Consider the following 12,257-nt stretch of genomic DNA (forward strand, 5'->3'; position numbering starts at 1 on the left):
AATGGGGCTGCCCGATCTTCCGTCAGGTGAAGGTAACTATCGATTTGGTGAAGATGTCACACAGACGATCCGACTTCCAATCAACACGGCTAGAACCCCGCAATCGCAGCACCACTTCTTCTCTGGTTATCAACCGTGCACTGCGCGATTGACCTCGCCACGAGGGCTAATTCCTGCCTGAGAATCGAAGACAAGCAAGAACAAGAAAGAACACAATCTAGAATATTGCGGATGAATGATTAAGCTCACAAGTTGGGGTCTCACAAACCGATCTACGACGACTGTTCTTAACAGATCTAACTTAAGAAAAACCCGCCCCTAATGTGGTGGCGGCTACTGATTATATAAGGGTTAGGAGCGTGACCCCTCCCTGGACGCACCCTAATGGGCCCAACAAAGATACACGGCCCAAAGGCCAATTACGGTGTCGCAGCACCGAGACAGATTACGGACGTCAGTTTGGTCCTCCACCTTGATCCGAACGTCCTTGCTGGCCTTCCACGCCTCCAAGTCCTTCACCATGTCCTTGCTGGTCCTTTCCTTCATTCCTAAGTACAATTAATTCATTAGGTAGCACACTATTCTCAAATGCACAAGAATAAGTACATAGGAACGAGCTCACCTGCAAATTCAATAGTCTTGCGCGTGTGCGAGTAATCGGACCTTGAACATCAACTAGGGGAGTGTTGTTTGTATCCATGGTAGTGATGTCCTCATCACCCACCATTCAAGCTGATAAGTCCTATGAGATCGGAACTGACCAACCTTTTACAGAAGAAGGAAGCGCCTTCGGCTACGGAGGAGAAGGTTGGAGGGCAGAAGAAACAGCGGATTGTGAATTAATGCAAGCGATTGAGCAAGCAAACGTCGCCTTCAGCTTCGGTGGTGAAAGCAGCGATTCCTGCCGACGCTGAAGATGCTAGCAAAGTCGAAGCTAAAGAATTCGCAACCATAATGTCAGAAATTGACAAACTTATATCAGATGTGGTTGCGGAGAAAAGCATGGCCGTAGTGCCTGATAAAGGAAAGAAAATTGAAGATGTTCTTTTGGAAAAGAAAGATTTTGACCTTCGGCACTTGGGTGGCCAGGAACTTTCTAAGGAAGATAAGTCAGAGTTAAAAGAATTTGCTATGTCTTGTGGTTACCAACCATACTCTTCGGTGGGGTCGATGAAGAAATCTTGGGATGCATTCGCGACCGCGCCGGGGCGAAGATTGTAGGCACCTTATCCAAGAGTGTTGGATTCCCAAATTTGGAGACTGACATTAGCTGCTACAGGCGGCAACATATTGTCGGTAGTTTGTTTTATTCCAATTTCAAGGTGAGGTTTTTCTCTAAACTTTTTAATATTACCTTCGTAATGGTTTGAGTATTCTAATTTTAACTTGTTTTGCATAGTATGTTATTAAGCAAAGCCTTGAAAATGCAGCAGGATACCAAAGATAGAAAAAACAAAGATATTATTGAAGGCTTAGAAGATAAAATTAAGAAACTTGAAGATTCTTTAAAAGAAAAAGACAGCCTGCTGCAATCAACCGAAGGCTCTCTCGTGGAAACGCGGTCTCAGAATGATAAGCTGAGCGGAGAGCTAGACAAAGCTCGAGCAACCTTGAACGAGAGATCAGAGCGCTTTGACCACGAAACGAAGGAACTTAAAGCAAAGGTCAAAGCCGAAGCTGAAAAGAATGCGAAGCTAAGTGAAACTGTTAAGAACCTTCAGGATAAATGCTCTGGCTTTGTCACTCGATGTATTACTCGATTGAAGGGGATATTTAACACAGTTGGAGCCACTTCTGAAGAAATCACCCCTTCTACTGAAGATATCCCCGGGGCCTTCGAGCATATCGAGAATGAAGTTGAGGCCCTTGATGAAGTTATAACTGGGCACAGATATTTCTGTGTTCTGGTGGCTTCATGCGGCACAACTGCAGCATTCATGAAGGCCGGGTGCAATCACGCGAGAGCTGTCAATAAGCTAAACTTCAATCTTTCATCATTGGATTTGGTTGACGTTCCGACCGAGGCTCGAAGTATAGGAAATAGGTTTATTACCCAAATTTGGGCAAAGGGCGGGTGTGAATTGGCCAGGGATGAAACACGAAAGCTGCTTCACTCAGTATAAAACTTTGCCTTTGTCCTTTTACCTTGATTTTTCCTTATTAAATTTCCGATTACCTTATACCTTGTTTTTGTGCAGAATGATGGCACTGAAGATCGCTAAGCCGAAGCTTGTTCTGAAATACTGAAAACCCTAGAATCTCCTTTTGTATTTATCTGTAGAAGGACTTAGAAACTCTTTGTATCATATGACAAAAAATTGTAATTGACAGCTAGACAAATTATTGTAAATATTTGTTAATACCTTGTAATAGCATTTTACCTTTCGCTCATGTGTGGGCTGCTTTGTTGTGGACGAAACCAATGCTTGTAGTCTTTTGAGCCGAAGGCGAAAAACACCTTCTCTTCTTTTTGTTCACATCAAAGCATTTTTCATTGAAGACGAAGCATCTTCGTATGCAACGAAGTATTTTCTCATCAAGGACAAGCATTTCCTGTTTTTCCTGTTAATGTCTATGCTTTATGCCATGATGATGAGCCTACAAATGTCTAATGTATGTTCATATGAATGCGAAGGATGATGTGATGAAATATGCAAATGTATGCCAAAAACACACCTAGACTCTGCATCCCCTTAGGAACGACTTTTGAGTCTCTTCACCTTTTACTTAGGTGGTATTTAAGATCTGCATTCCCTTGGGAACGACTTTGGAGCTTCTTCACCTTTTACTTAGGTGGTATTTAAGATCTGCATCCCCTAATGAATGACTTTGGAGCTTCGTAACTTACTCTGCGTCCCTTTAGGAACAGCTCTGTAGCTTCTTCACCTCTTAGGTGGCATTTTAGCTCTGCATCCCCTTAGGGACGACTTTTGAGCTTCTCCATGGCCTCTTGCACTCGATGGTGTGGTCCCTGATGTTACATTTTACATGTGGGGGAATTTGGCCCTTGTATTGCATAGGGCTAAACAAAAAATGAAAATTACAACCTATGGCCCCATTAAAAACCTTTCTCCCCTCTTGAAAGGAAAAGGGTGCCATAGGGAAGAAATAAGAAAATTTCATTGTTTCCACATAATATCGTCGAAGCTCATCCGCATTCCAAGACCTTGGTATGTCGTTGCCATCCATGTATTTCAATCTGTAAGATCCAGGTCTTGACGAAGATACCACCAAAAAGGGACCTTCCCACTTGAGCTGAAGCTTCCCCATTGTATCAGGGTTGGCCACTCTACAAAGCACCAAATGTCCTGGCTTAATATTCTTCAATTTTACCTTTCTATCACACCATTTGATTGTTTCAGCCTGATACTTATTGATGTGTTCTATTGCTTGCAGTCTAGTCCCTTCTATGGTGTCTCTTGTTATTTGGCAATCACCTTCATCCTCTGTCGAAGCTAAGGTTCTTATTGAACCCGTTCTTGCTTCTTCCAGTGTTATTGCTTCGTCACCAAACAGAAGCTTGAACGGGGTAAATCCTGTTGACCTTGATACAGCAGTGTTGTGGTTCCACAGCACTTTTATTAATTCGTCTGGCCACTTTCCTTTGGGTTGGTTGAAGATTGACTTCATTATTCCTATTGTTATGATTCTGTTTGCTCTTTCTACCAGTCCATTTGACTCTGGATGCCTCACTGATGCGAAATGTATTTTTGTACCAATCTGGCTACAAAATGTTTTGAATGTTTTAGCATTGAACTGAGTTCCGATATCAACGGTTATTGCCTTCGGCGCGCCGAAGCGACAAACAATATTTTGCCAAAAGAATTTCTGTATTGTGGCCGAAGTTATTGTAGCTAAGGGCTTTGCATCGATCCACTTAGAGAAATATTCCACTGCTATGACAACATATTTCAAGTTTCCTTGTGCTGGTGGAAGTTGACCTAACAAATCCAGACCCCACCTTTACAGTGGCCAAGTTGGCTGTATTAGCTGGGTTAGAGACGAAGGTTGTTTCTGGTCTCTAGCGCATCTTTGGCAATTTTCACAATTTTGAACCAAATCTGTTGCATCTGAAGCTGCCTTCGGCCAGTAAAATCCTTGTCTAAAAACCTTCCCCAGCAAAGGCCTAGATCCAATATGAGCCCCACATAATTCTGCATGTATTTCCTTCATCAATTCTTGACCTTCGGCTTTGGACAAGCACTTGAGTAATGGAGAGCAAACTCCATGTTTATATAACTTCCCCTCTATGATTACATATGGTCTTGTTCTTGCTTCCATTCTTTTATTGTAAACTTCGTCATCTGAAAGACAATTGCCTTGGAGGAAATATATAGTCTCAGTCCTCCAATCTTCACTATGTACTAGTGAAATTTTGAGCACCGCCCTTTCCATGAGCTCGACCGAAGGTGCTTTTATTGTTTCGAAGAATACTTCCAAAGGTAACGAAAACCCCTGTACCACTGATTTTGCTAGCAAATCTGCATGCTCCTTTTCTCCTCTCGGGATATTTTTTACAGAAAAACCTTCGAAAGAGGCTTCCATCCTTCGGACTGCATCCATATATTTTCTAGCTTCGGGTCTCTTGCTTTGCTGCTTTTGTCAACGTGACCTGAGATGACCTGTGAGTCAGATTTAAGTATAGCCCTTCTTATTCCCATTGCCTTAAGCTTTCGGAGCCCCAAGATAAGGGCTTCATACTCTGCGATATTATTTGTGCAATTGAAGTCCAATCTTGCTGCATAGCAGGTTTTGATTTTTGATGGTGAAATCAAGACAGCTGCTGCTCCTGCACCGAAGGTTCCCCAAGACCCATCACAAAATACTGTCCAGGCTTTGGCATCGGTTGTTTTCTCTTCATCCTGAGCCCCTAGCGTCCAATCAGCAATGAAGTCTGCTAACGCTTGGGATTGGATCGAAGATCTATGGATGAAATCTATAGTGAATTCGTTCAGCTCTGCAGCCTATTTTCCAACTCTTCCTGTGGCCTCTCTATTTCTCATTATGTCCTTGAGAGGTTGTGAAGAAGGTACTATGATGTGGTATGCTTGAAAATAACGTCGAAGCTTCCTGGAAGCAATTAGTACAACATATAGTACCTTCTCTAACTCTGTATAATTTTTTCTTTGATACACTAAGAACTTCGGAAACGAAGTAAACTGACACTTGTTTTCTTGCCTGGTTCTCCTGCTTCTCTTGCACCAGTGCTGCACTAACCGCAGCGTGGGAAGCAGCTACATACAACATCAATGGAGTTCCTAATGAAGGTGGAGTTAAGGCTGTCAGTTCTATCAAATATTGTTTCAGTTCTTCGAAGGCTTTTTGCTGATTTGATCCCCATTGAAAGACTTCGGCTGACTTCAGCACTTCGAAGAATGGCAAGTTCCTCTCTGCTGACCTTGAAATGAATCTGTTCAATGATGCCAACCTTCCTGTCAATCTTTGAGCACCTTTTCTTGACTTCGGTGGCTCCATTCGAAGTATGGCTTCTATCTTACTTGGATTAGCTTCAATACCCTTTGTTGATACCAAGCAACCAAGAAATTTGCCCATCTTCACCTCGAAGAATGCTAGGATAGCCTTACTTGAGAAGGCTAGCTTAGTGAGTGCATCCGCACCTACGCAGTGTGCACTTTGCGAGGGTTTGTAGTCTACTCTCAAGTCCTGCAAGCATGACAAGACAAGGATCAAGGAAGAAAACACATACCTTCGATCTTTCTAAAGCTTGGTGTCGTGTAGTGAACCCTAATTGAGCATGATGGTCAGCCAGTTCAAGAGGGGAATTAGTGGACTGGGGTTAGGCTTTGGTGCTAAGGATGGGAAAGTCGCATGCTTTGGTACGGTTGGTGAGTATAATGGCTTGAAACCTTCAGAGAAACCTTCAACCACCCCCAAACTTTTCAAGCTCACTCCACATAAATCTTCCACCCATGATGTGAAAAATGGAGTGATTGAGGAGCCTTTGAGAGCACCTCCTCAGAAACAAGTGTGGTATCCAAAACCAAACTATCTCAGGAACACACTTGACACCCTTCCCGACATCTCTAGTCATCCCCTTCCCAAAGCACCCAGCCACCCAGAAAGCCCAAATCTCACAAAAAAACTCCACCTAAGAGAGAGAGAGATGAAATTTTAGTGTGATTATTGTGATAGGGAGGGTCATTTGGCTACTTTTTGCTTTAGGAGGAAGAGAGATGAGCGACGGGGTTCTGAGTTGAGCAGAAGGAACATGACTTGCCCCTCTCATGGTGTAAATAAGTTTCCTGCTCAGAGATGTCTTGCGAGGTATAGATGTGATTTGCCTTTTGCTGCTAGGCCTCAGGCAGTGAGACCACAAGGTGGTCTTGCCTGGCGGGGTACTGGTCATGTGCCATATGGGACCCTATGCCAGTGGTTTTGGTTTCCACTTCCCTAGCGGACCACATTTTCCTTCTTGTGGTGATCGCAATCCCCTATGGGACATGGGATGTTTGGTGTTTTCCCTAACACTTTTTAGGGACAAATGTTGCAGCACTAGTATCCTTCATAGTTTACTAACCCTAGTGCTATGCCATTTTCTCACTACGTGTCTTATAATTGATGCAGGTCAGAGGTCTAGAGAAGACATGGCTGATGGATTCGGTTGTTCGCGTCACATGACTGGAAGCTCCAAATGGTTATTCAGCCTTGACCCCATGATTGGTAAGGAATACATCATATTCGGGTATAAGTCAAGATGTAAAGTTGTCTTTCTTTGCTCTGTTTGAGTGAATGATAGTTTTATCATCAAGGATGTTGCTTTGGTTCCAAACTTGCATTTAAATTTGCTTTCTAAATTCGCAACTTCTTGAGGATGACTATGAAGTACGCTTTAAAAAGGGTCTGTCGGGTCTCCCCATTTGGTTGAGTTTTTCGAGCTAATTTTACACATTCTTCTAGCCCTTATCGATGTCATTTGGTAGGATCTTCCTCTTTGATTTGGAAGTAGCATAGGAGGTTAGGTCACCTGAGCTGGAATCTTTGTATCGACTGAGCTCACTTGGCATCATCCAAGGATTGCCCAAATTGAAATTTACGAATTTAGTCATTTGAAATGTGGTGTACTTAACATTCGAGTTGCTAATGTATTATTCCTTTTTCTATACTTCAAACCAGAAGACTTCGTAAACAACCTCCTCGCTTCTAAAGGTAGTGGCCAAAACTTAAACAATCCATATATGTGATCAAATGTGTGTATGGCGGACTCGAGACATTTATGTTTTATTATGTGTAGAATTGAGAAGCTTGTAATATTGGTGTTGTGAATTTGGTCGTTGTGGTGACTTTGTCATGTGTTTAATATTGGTGTTAAAGCTTGTGATATTGGTGTCGTGAATTTGGTTTATTATGATGTATTTGTCATGTGTCGTGAATCTGATGAGATGCCTTATTGTGAATCTGATGTATGTATTTGCCATTTGTTTGAATCTGATGTAATTTATTTTCTTCATATTTTTGCCCTGAAACTACTTATTTTTGACGGCTGAACATGCGGCCATAGAAAGTTATTTTTGTTTTCGGCGGCCACTATTTTCAGGGGTGCGTAGGGCTGGCCACTGAAAATATGTGTTTATTTTCTTCCACAAATGTCTAGTGGCCATATGCAACCGAAAATAGGCCGATTGCCACCGAAAATAGTCTATTTCTGGCGGTAATTGGGCTATTTTCAGCGGCATGCATGTGGCCGCCGAAAATGATTTAGAATACTTTTGTGCAAGGGCTAGAACTGTTCAAAAGCTTCTGTTGACATAGGTGGCAGGGGCATGCTCTATGTTTGTGTGATTGTTTTAGCCTGTACTAGAATGATCTCCTTGTCGTGTGCTTACGAGTACAATTTGGGGTAAGCTTTTGTCTGAACTCTGTCGAGCCATGAGTCATGCCAAAAGCTGAATTGAGAGCATGAAAGAGAAGGGCAGACTTTTTTTTTGAAATTTCTTGGCCCAAGGAAATGACTGATAAAACATTAAAAAAAGTAAGTTCCTAAACTACTTTATAATAAGTTCATAATTATAAAGCTGGACTCACAATTAGATATAAAGATGGAGTCAAAAACTTACTTTTATGATATTTTCCCATATTGGTGGATCTGCAACAATCATGCATCGTTTCTCATTCCAGGAAACACCACTTTGCTTTCTAGCCTCTTTCAACATCTTGTAATCCCTTTTCAATTCCCTCTCCTTCTCCTGAATTTGAATCTTGTTGAATGTGACATACTCATGCTTATTGAATTTAGTAACAATTTTGTTCCAAGCATCTGGACTCCAGCAATTTTGAGCCCTATATGGAGGTACATTGTGCTCAAACAACAAATCATCGTGGCTCTTCTCCAATTCAGAATTCCATGCCGCTCTCTAAACACCACCTAAATTTCAAAAAATATGAGGGACAATTAATCATTTGAAGTTGAAACACAATAAAAATAACATGTACAAGCTTTATATTAAACAACATGTACCTCCACACTTCTTTGATGTAGAATCTTTAGGAGAAACCTTCTTTTGAGCAGCTTTAGATAACATCAAAATTTTGGGAGAACCTCTTGTGAACATCATATCTATTATAGAGAATCACCAGCAAAAAAGAAACTATGAACATCGTTTCTACTTTTATTTTTGTGACACAAGGAATGAAATGTGACCCACCCCCAACCGAAAGACTAGCAAAAAGGAGGTTGTAATTTGCCATCACAAAATATCCATTACAGCAGTAATTTGCAAAATAACCATTACAGCAAAATTCAGCAGCTTACAAAAATACACTTGATTATTATCAAAACAACAGTAAATTGCCATCACAAAATATCCATTACAAATATCATCACAAGTATGTAGTCCAATTGAAATGACATTTATTGATCACACAGTATCCATTACAGAAATGATTCACTGATTTCTACGTTGCTCATAATCTGCCCACATATGATAAGCTATCATATCTCTTAAGTTATTTCCTTCCATATTCCCTTCATCATTTCCATGGTCACTATCGGGTAGGCTGACAAAACTTTGCGGGTTGATATTTCATTGATCATTTTCTAGCCATCTCTCATCACCATTGTGTGATCGAATTAAGTTATGGAGGACTACAGCAGCAATAGGTATTTTTGCTTGATTTTCCATTTTGTGAAGGGTAGCAACTTTGAGGATTGGAAATCTCTTCTTTATGACACCCAAAGCCCTCTCTACATGATTTCTTAAAACAACATGGCGATGGTTGAATAACTCTTTGTGATTTTGAGGCCTTCGATGACCATGGCCAAATCTTTCAGGTGATATCTAACCCCACGATATGGTGCAATAAAGGAAGTCGTATTGGCATAACCACCATCTACTAGGTAGTCCTTCCCAGAAGGTACTTCAAACTTTCCTACAACATTGTTCATTGCAGATCTAAGAACCATTGAATCTATTGCTGATCCTTCCCATCCGGCTGACACATAAGTAATGTTAAGGTTAAAATCACAAGCAACCATCATGTTTTGGCTAAGGGTCCCTTTTCTATTCCTAAATGGTGCGGCTTGATCGGGTGACATTGATACTGGAACATGGGTTCCATCTATTGAACCTATGCAATTCTGCAAAAAACAAACGATCTTCTAAGATCTAATATTGAGGATGTTCTAAGATGGGCACATAAGACTTAAAAGAAGTCACCTTGAAGTATGGTAAAATCGGTTGTCACCATGAATTTTAGGATGAACTTGATTGGAAGGAGGCTTTAGGAACCACATGCTAAGGCCAAGGATAACAATGTTGAAGAAATGTTTAATGACACGGTGAAATGTATCATTCCTATGACCAAAAAATACTTGGAGATCTTCAAATGTCGCATTGTGGCTAATCATGTATAGGAAGAACCCAAGTTTTTCCTCAACTTTGATTCTTGTATCTTTAACCAATCCTTCCATTCTAAGATAGTTGGCCAAGGATTTGAAAATGAAAGGTTCCATTCTAAATGATACCCTGTAGTTCTTGATATGACCTTCAAGTAGCTCTCGAACCTTTTCCTCCCCGGTCAGCACTGATGTATGCCTCAATTTCTTTTTATTACATCCAAGATAGCACAAGAGATGTAGGGAAGGGAGAATCAAAAGGAAGAGGTCATCATCATCATCCTCCCTCATCCTAAGGTGATCTCTATTGCTCATGTCCATAGCAAAACTAAAAGTAGCATCAAGAGAAATAAGGAAAACTAATTACTAAAGCTAGTTATGTAGTTCATATAATTTAGTTTCTTTAGGTTTTGGCTAGTACCTTGATAAAATGAGTCAGGCACCAACACCCAGGATGGGGGAGGCTCGTCCTCGCCTACTCTTGCTGGAGCAGGGACAATATGAAAATAAATAAATTATTTGGTTCATACAAGCATCAGTAAGAACAGATTCCATGTACTAGTTACTAGTAGCACATAAGACTGAGAGAATGCAGTACAAACATCCAACAGTGTTTAGAAAAGAGGGAAATTTCATGTACTGAACTACTGAAGTGAAAATAAATAAATTGTATGTTCACCTTCTCTGTATGGACCTACGTATTCCTCTACAATCTAATTTCATTAGCCTCTCCCTCAGCTATCTACTTTGTTCTCTATGGGGGGCCGTGGCACAGCACGGATGGGGCAGGGCAGGCTTCATGTGTCATCCTTGAATACCAGAAAGACGGCATGAAAGCCAGCCCAAATCAACCTGGAGAAAGAGATGCTAGCTACTAATCCATGGTACGCAACACAAGACTGGTCGGAGAGAGAGAGGGAAAGCAAGCAAGCAAGCAAAGGAGCAACAATGTGGATAAAAATCTAACGGCCGTGGCAAGCAAGCAAGCAAAGAAGCAAGCAAGCAGAGGAGCAGGAGAAGATTTGTACATATTCCACTGCTCATCTTCAGATAGAGGTGGTGTTGTGTGGTTTGATCTTCTGTTCCTCTTCCAGAATCCATTTGTATAGATTCCACTGCTCATCTTTGGATAGAGGTGGGAGAACCGATTTGGGCGCCCTCCTTTTACTACTAGCAGAGCAGTCATCAGGCAGACAAGTCTGCTTGGCCAGCGCTGCACGCCCTGCCAGTCCGGCCGGCTCCGCGACCGAGTGCTTTGACGGTCAAAGCTAGCTTGGGCAGGAAGCACGGGAACCGAGCGCTGGAGTGGTCCGTATGCTAATATTCTATCCCAGGATCAATACACCGCTTGTGGCCGCCTATACGTACTGATGCGCTAGCTAAGCTACCCTACGGTGCGGTGTAGAGAGAGAGGAGAAGAAGCTTGGTGGTGCTGGTTGCCGAGGAGGATCCCAGCGCGAGGTGCTACCCGTGCCTCTCCAATGTCCATGGGAAAGCTCCACGGCGCCGAGGAGGATCCCAGCGCGCGGTGCTGCCTGTGCCTGTCCACTGTCCATGGGGAAGCTACACGACACCTATCATGAAGACCCCCTCGCCGCCGAAGGCACTTGCGGGGGCGCGGCGGTATCGGGCTTCCCGTCGGCGGCCATCGCGTCGGGATGGTATGGGAAGATCGAGGACGGCCGCGCGCACGTTTGGGACGGCGACGGCAACCGAGAGAGTTCTCGGGGGCAAAACCAAAACCACCATCCCAACGCCGAACAAAAGAGAGGCAGAGAGCAGATCTAACGAAAGAGAAGGAATCCTACCAAAGAGAAGCTCGCGAAGAGGTAGAGGTCCCCGGAGGGCGGGGAGGATGGCTCGTCTTCTTGCACCGCCGCCGCCGCCGCTCCTTGGGCTCACGCGATTTGTTCCAGACCCTTGGAGCCTTGGCTCCAATCCAGGACCTTCCCTAGCCAAAAAAATCCCAAACCCATGAGCTTGAAATCTAGTGGGCTTAACTGAACACAAAAAAATTAGAATCCAGATTTTTTTCTTGGGCTTGGAATATAACCTGGATTGGACTCCAATCCAGCCTCAATCTGGCTTGGTTGGGTAGAAACGAACGAGGCCTAAGAGAGAGAGATGAAATTTTAGTGTGATTATTGTGATAGGGAGGGTCATTTGGCTACTTTTTTGCTTTAGGAGGAAGAGAGATGAGCGACGGGGTTCTGAGTTGAGCAGAAGGAACATGGCTCGCCCCTCTCATGGTGTCCATAATTTTCCTGCTCAGAGATGTCTTGCGAGGTATAGAGGTGATTTGCCTTTTGCTGCTAGGCTTCAGGCAGTGAGACCACAAGGTGGTCTTGCCTGGCGGGGTACTGGTCATTTGCCATATGGGACCCTATGCCAGTGGTTTTGGTTT

General features: G+C 42.8%; 1 long non-coding RNA gene across 2 annotated transcripts; it reads right to left on the reverse strand.

The window, feature by feature from the left end:
* Positions 1–218: 218 nt before the first annotated feature.
* On the reverse strand, positions 219–11,818 carry LOC103653416 (uncharacterized). Of its 2 annotated transcripts, none has more exons than XR_565470.4 (5): positions 11,662–11,818; positions 10,275–10,337; positions 8,477–8,575; positions 8,076–8,383; positions 219–5,664 (listed from the first exon to the last, which is right to left on the reverse strand). It is a non-coding gene; the product is annotated as an uncharacterized lncRNA (long non-coding RNA). The 2 variants fall into 2 exon arrangements; XR_565469.4 differs by having other exon boundaries at positions 219–548; positions 11,662–11,817.
* Positions 11,819–12,257: the final 439 nt, after the last annotated feature.

Source organism: Zea mays, chromosome 4, assembly GCF_902167145.1.
Source record: "Zea mays cultivar B73 chromosome 4, Zm-B73-REFERENCE-NAM-5.0, whole genome shotgun sequence".
Taxonomy (NCBI): Eukaryota; Viridiplantae; Streptophyta; class Magnoliopsida; order Poales; family Poaceae; genus Zea; species Zea mays.